The sequence below is a fragment of the Otolemur garnettii genome, unplaced genomic scaffold (genome assembly GCF_000181295.1).
Source record: "Otolemur garnettii isolate 467f Iridium unplaced genomic scaffold, OtoGar3 scaffold00068, whole genome shotgun sequence".
Lineage (NCBI taxonomy): Eukaryota > Metazoa > Chordata > Mammalia > Primates > Galagidae > Otolemur > Otolemur garnettii.
Window position 1 is genome coordinate 4,646,955 of NW_003852463.1, and position 6,435 is coordinate 4,653,389.

Below are 6,435 nucleotides of genomic sequence, written 5' to 3' on the forward strand. Positions count from 1 at the left end.
AAAAAAAAAAAAAAAGAATCAGATAAGTGGCTGTTCCTTTTAAGGCCTGGGTAGTATCTAAAAATGATAATATATTGGAAACAGGAATTAATTGTTTACTCCTGAGGCTGAGACAGGTGGACTGCCTGAGCTCAGGGGTTCGAGACCAGCCTGGGCAAAAGCGAGATCCCATCTCTAAAAATCAAGAATGAGATCCCATAGATGGATGCTGTGGAGGGCACCTGTAGTCCCAGCTACTTAGGAGCCTGAGGGAAGAGGATCTCTTGTGCCCAAGAGTTTGTGGATTCTGCGAGCTATGATGCCAGTGCACTCTACCCAGGGTAACAAAGTGAGACTCTGCCTCAAAAAGAAAAGAAAAGAAATTATTTACTCCTAAATTGAGATCTAGCAATTAATGAACACATTTCAAAAGGCACATCAAAATTCATGGCTTCAGATGCTTATGAAGCAAAGCATTATCTAAATAATGTGTAAAAACCAATTTACTTAAGTAAACAAGGAAAGGTTAAGTGGGGAGCTTATGGACTTGAGAGACAAATCAACCAACCAACTGCAACCAATTATAAATGAATTTGTTGTTAGGCTTGGCGCCCATAGCACCATGGTTACGGCGCAGGCCATATGCGCTAAGGCTGGCAGGTTCGAGCCTGGCCCGGGCTAAACAACAACTGCAACAACAAAAAAAGCTGGGTGTTGTGGTGGGTGCCTGCAGTTTCAGTTACTTGGGAGGCTGAGATAAGAGAACAGCTTAGGCCCAGGAGTTTGAGGTTGCTGTGAGCTCTGACGCCATAGCACTCTACCAAGGGCAATGTAGAGAGACTCCACTTCAAAAAAATAAAATTAAAATTAAAAAACAAAAAATGAATTGGGCTCAGTGCTTATAGCTCAAGCAGCTAAGGTGCCAGCCACATACACCAGAGCGGGCAGGTTTGAATCCAGCCCGGGGCCTGCCCAACAATGACAACTACAACCAAAAAATAGCCTGGCATTGTAGCAGGCGACTGTAGCCCCTCCCAGCTATTTGGGAGGCTGAGGCAAGAGAATACCTTAAGACCATGAGCTGGAAGTTGCTGTGAGCTGTGACGCCAAAGGACTCTACACAGGGCAATAGCTTGAGGTTCTGTCTCAAAAAAATAAAAATTTAAAAAATTAAAAAAAAAAAATGAATTGGGCAGTGCCTGTGGCTCAAAGAGTAGGGCGCCAGCCCCATATAACAGAGGTGGTGGGTTCAAATCGGGCCCCAGTCAGAAACTGCAACAGCAACAACAAAAAGAATGTTAGATCCATATTCCAACAACAAATTGTATATATACATGTGTGCGTTTGTGTGGGGCGTATATGAGGTACAATTGGGGAAATCTGAATACTGTCTGAATATGTATTAGAAATTATTATTAACAATTACTGATAGTTACACTCTAGAGAAACATTTGAACTATGTATTGATGAAATGATATAGGATTTGATCAAAAAGAAGTCAGGGGTATAGATGAGAAAAACTGACCATTTGCTTTTAATAACTGAAAGGGGGCTCGGCACCTGTGGCTCAAGTGGCTAAGGCACCAGCCACATACACTAAGGTGGCAGGTTCAAATCCAGCCTGAGCCTGCCAAACAATGATGGCTGCAACCAAAAAAGAAAAAATCCAGGCATTGTGGCGGGCGCCTCTGGTCCCAGCTACTTGGGAGGTGGAGGCAGGAGACTTGCTTGAGCCTAGAAGTTGGAGGTTGCTGTGAGCTATGATGTCACAGCACTCTACCCAGGGGGACAGCCTGAGGCTCTGTCTCAAAAAAAAAAAATAAATAAATAACTGAAAGGGGATGATAGGTGCATGGGTAAATCACATAATCCTCTATACTCGTGTACATGTTTAAAACTTTTTGCATAATAAAATGTTTTTTTTTTTTTTAAAAGGAGCTGGGCATGGTGACTCGTGTCTATAACCCCAGCATTATGGGAGGCTAAAGAGAGAGGATCACTCAATCCCAGGAGTTTCGAGGTTGCAGACAATACTGTACTCTAGCTCCAGCAACAAAGTAAGCTCTGTCACCAAAAAAAACCCCAAACCACACACAGTAAACAAATAAGAAAATTCAATAGAAAATAAAGTTGGCTACTCGGGAGGCTGAGGCAAGAGAATCGCCTAAGCCATTAGGGTACAGCGAGAAGAGTAGGAGGTTGTTGCGAGCTGTGTGACACCATATCACTCTACTGAGGAGGATAAAGTGAGACTCTGCCTCTACAAAAAAAAAAAGTAAAGGAAATGAAAGTTGGGCTTGGTGCCTGTAGCTCAAGTGGCTAAGGCGCCAGCCACATACACCAGAACTGGCGGGTTTGAATCCAGCCCAGGCCTGCCAAACGACAACTACAACCAAAAAATAGCTGGACGTTGTGGCGGGCGCCTGTAGTCCCAGCTACTCGGGAGGCTGAGGCAAGAGAATCACGTAAGCCCAAGTTTGGAGGTTGCTGTGAGCTGTGACACTACAACACTCTACCCAAGGTGACAGCTTGAGGCTCTGTCTCTAAATAAATAAATAAATAAATAATAAAGTTGGTAACTTTTCTATATAGACAGTAGGGAAATTAGGTTAAAGTTTAATAAAATGAAAACTATGGAAATAAGATAGAAAAAAAGTATTTAAGGGGTTCAAGAGTTGAAAGACAGACCATGTACCCCAACATTAACTACTAAGAAAACAGATGTACTTTAAAGCTATTTCCCCTATGTTCCCCGCAATTTCTTCTGTTCACTGCAAAACCCTTGTTATTCTTGACCCTCATTGATCATTATCATAGGTTTGTTTTATTTCTATACCTCACTTTTTCCTCACCCTTCTTCTTTTCAATGATTTTCTTCCCATCTCCCCACCACATTTCAAAATTCAGCTCCTGTTTGCTTGCAAAACTGCCCAAACTGTGTTCTGGGTACCTGTACTCGAAACACTGTTTCTTAGCATGTTAAGCATTTTATTAAGAATTGGGACAGATTTAGTCAAACTTTTATCAGTATACATTAAAGCACAGTGAGAAGAGCATGATTTGGAGGCCAGGCTCTAGTAATTACCTGCTGAGTTTACTCAACACCTGAGCATCTACTTACCTGGCACTGGGAGAGATACAAAAGTTAACATAAAAAAATCACATAAATGGTTACAAAATACATAGGGTAAGTGCTATAAGAGGGGCATGCATCAACATCTTAATGAAGTTTAGATGATCTTTCAACTCTGAAAACTATTACTCTAAATTCCTTTAAACTTCTAATTAAAAGTGAATAACCAGAGTTTGCAATTTTCTGTCAAAAGATGCTGCTTAAGCACTTTAAATTTTGAAATAAAAATGACAGCAAACATTTATTAAGCACCTAATACATGCCAAGGGACTAGGAGCTTTCTATACGTTGTCTCACCAGTCACAAAAATCCAAAGCAGGAAACAGTATATCACCATTTTACATGTAAGTAAACAAGAAGTTCAGAAAGAGTAGAATAACTTACCTAAAGTCTTACACATACAGTAAGGGTTCAAACTGATTTTCTGATTCCAAAACCTATTCTCTTTCCACTAAACTATTTGTTCATTTTCTTCTACTACATAAAAACAAAATTTCCAGACCACCTTTTTAAGAGCACCCAAGAAAAAAACTCTTAAGACAACTGTATAAAGTACAAAGTGATGACAGATTTTGAGAACTTTTAAACTACAGCGCCTGCCACATACCCCCTCTATAACAAAATGCAGAAATGATTACAAAACTTAAATATAACCAATATACAAGGTTAATAGATATGCAACATGAATAAATATTCTAAAAATGAATGAGTCAATAAAACAGCTACTAAAAATAAATGAGATTTTGTAATTTCTTCCAACTATTTTATCTTTACCTTTATTTGGGCCCAAAATAAATAAATGACTAAGGAGGAAATGGCCCAGCGTATTTTAGTCTAGTAATGTGCTGGATTCCAAATAATCATTTAAAAGTACATATTACAGAATATGGGGAATAGACGTATTTTAGTCTAGTAATGTGTTGGATTCCAAATAATCATTTAAAAGTACATATTACAGAAAATTAAGTGAATATGAGATAGTCAAATAAATTTTCAAAAAAAATGCAACATAAGCCCGCTAAGCCTAGAATGCTTAATCATTATCAAAATTTAAAACTACTCTGAAGTAACATCATTTACACGTTTACTTTTGTGTAAACTTCTTTAAATTCATCTTTTTTAAAAATTTCAGATCAATATGAGGTACAAACCAGGTTACAATGTTTGCGTTTGTTAGGTCAGGTCTTAAATTCATCTTTTGTTGGGTAAATTCCTTCTTTCATGTTATAAATTTTTCTATTATTCCAATTTTAGTGTATGTGCTGGTGAAGAGAGCACAAAGTTATACATTTTTAACTGCAAATCTGAACCAGCAAAAACAACATCCCTGAAAAATAAGCTAACCCTTAACAACAAATGAGAAAAAAACAAACTTTTCCGTGCACAATTCCAAAGCTGGTTGAAAAACAATCTGAGTCAGCATAAATGGCTAGACCCTGAGGACAAGTTTTTCTTCCCAACTCTTTAGATAAGAGTACTCCCATTCCCCACCGCCAAAACTTCGCCTAAAGGCAAATTCTAAGATTAGGAAAAATTAGCTTGAGGCAGCCAGCCTTTATAATTTAACTCAATTAAATATTTTGTGATACTGTTAAGTCTCCCTCGTTCGCAAATACGTCAAACAAAAAATGTTTCAAACGTCCTCAAAGATTCGATTATGTAGTATATACATTTAATCCCCTTTAACAGAACGGGGCCCAAGCTAGAAATCACACAAAGACACTAACGTTCGGTACTCGCGACTCCTTAAAGAATCTGTAAATACTGTTAAGTATTACATCCATTTACGAGCCCTCTGTATCCCACACAGAGATGACATTTTCTCTGCCTTCATACGTGCGCAAGGCAGGCACCAGGAACACCGGCTTGCAAAAGCCGCTGGATCGTCATGCTCCCTTCACCCTACCTCCCCCCTTCTCATCCCCAAACACAAACACGCTCTTCTCTCCACGCTTCAGGTACAATGTCGCTGGTCAAAGGGGTCGGCTCTAACTCCAATTCCTCTTCCGGCCCGCCGAGGATAGTTCCTCCCTCCTCCCTCACCAATGCTTCCTCGGCTGTCAGGCCCGGGCGGACCACGGTAGGGCCCTGCGCCGATGGGTCAGGGGCCGATTGGGCCTTGCCAAAAGGCTCTTCACGTTCCTCAGCCCAGTGCAACGGAGTCAGGAGACTCTTCCCGAGGCAGGGTCCCACATGGTGCCCAACCCGTCCCTCCCGGGGAAAGAGCCGGACAAACGCGAGAGCGGAGCAGCTCAGTTTGCCTAGCCATCCTAGGGGTCCCCCCAACCTCCTCCCGCCCCCGCCGTCTGCCCGCCGCCATTTTGTGCGCAGCCGCTGCGACACAGATACAATAGTCGGCCCAAATCTCACAGGAAAGGCTCAGGAGCCCAACGCTACGGGCCCCCGCCTTCCAACCTCCTGCTCCCCACAAGGCAGCGGTCCTACCTATGTCTACCCGACTAACAGCCGGATCCCATCCGCGCCCCACACAGTTTAGCACTCAGCCTCCAGCCTCGACGCCGAAGCAGCTGCCGCCGCCAGAAAAGTGCACGCATGCGCGCTTCTCAAGCCTCTGCGAGCCGCCGTCCGCTCCCGGCGCCTGCGTACCGCCGGCACTGCGCTCGCTTGAGGCCAGAGAGAGAGCTCAGAGGAGCTTGCTTCCGGAAGGGGGCGCTCCCGGGCCGTGGCGTTCTGAGTCGCTGGCTGATGACTACCTGTCCAGTGCACGTCCAATCCAAATCGTGCTCATCCTTTAAGACAGGTATTGTCTCATCTCCTCCATGAAGTTTTCCCTTATCATTTTTGCCTCCAACAATAACATTAAAATAGGTAATACTCACCTGGCACATTAATATCATAATGTGTTGAATAATTAAGATTTTGCCTGCCTTTATCCCCTTGCCTTGCACTTTTTCTTTTCTTTTTATTTTTAGTTTTTGCAATTTTTGACCGGGGCCAGGTTTGAACCCGTCAACTCCGGTATATGGGGCATTCCTTGAGCCATAGGCGCCCCCATCCATGCACGTTTTTTTAAGTCTATATCACAGGCTCTCCAAATGACAGGAAATTAGATTTCAATTAAATCTTATTAACTGGGTGGCACCTGTGGCTCAGTGAGTAGAGCGCCAGCTCTATATACCAAGGATGGCAGGTTCGAACCCGACCACGGCCAAACTGCAACAAAAAATAGCCAGGCGTTGTGGCGGGCACCTGTAGTCCCAGCTACTTGGGAGGCTGAGGCAAGAGAATCACCTAAGCCCAGGAGCTGGAGGTTGCTGTGAGCTGTGATGTCACAGCACTCTACCTAGGACAATAAAGTGAGA

General features: G+C 42.7%; 1 protein-coding gene across 2 annotated transcripts in view; it reads right to left on the reverse strand.

The window, feature by feature from the left end:
• ZNF638 (zinc finger protein 638) overlaps positions 1 to 5,676 on the reverse strand; it is a 113,792-nt gene extending 108,116 nt beyond the window's left edge. The window contains exon 1 of one of the 2 annotated variants that reach the window (XM_003793426.3): positions 5,558 to 5,676. The gene's annotated coding sequence lies outside the window, so the exon portion shown is untranslated. The remainder of the gene's footprint in view (positions 1 to 5,557) is intronic. The other variant, XM_023515265.1, reaches the window with a different exon arrangement.
• Positions 5,677 to 6,435: the final 759 nt, after the last annotated feature.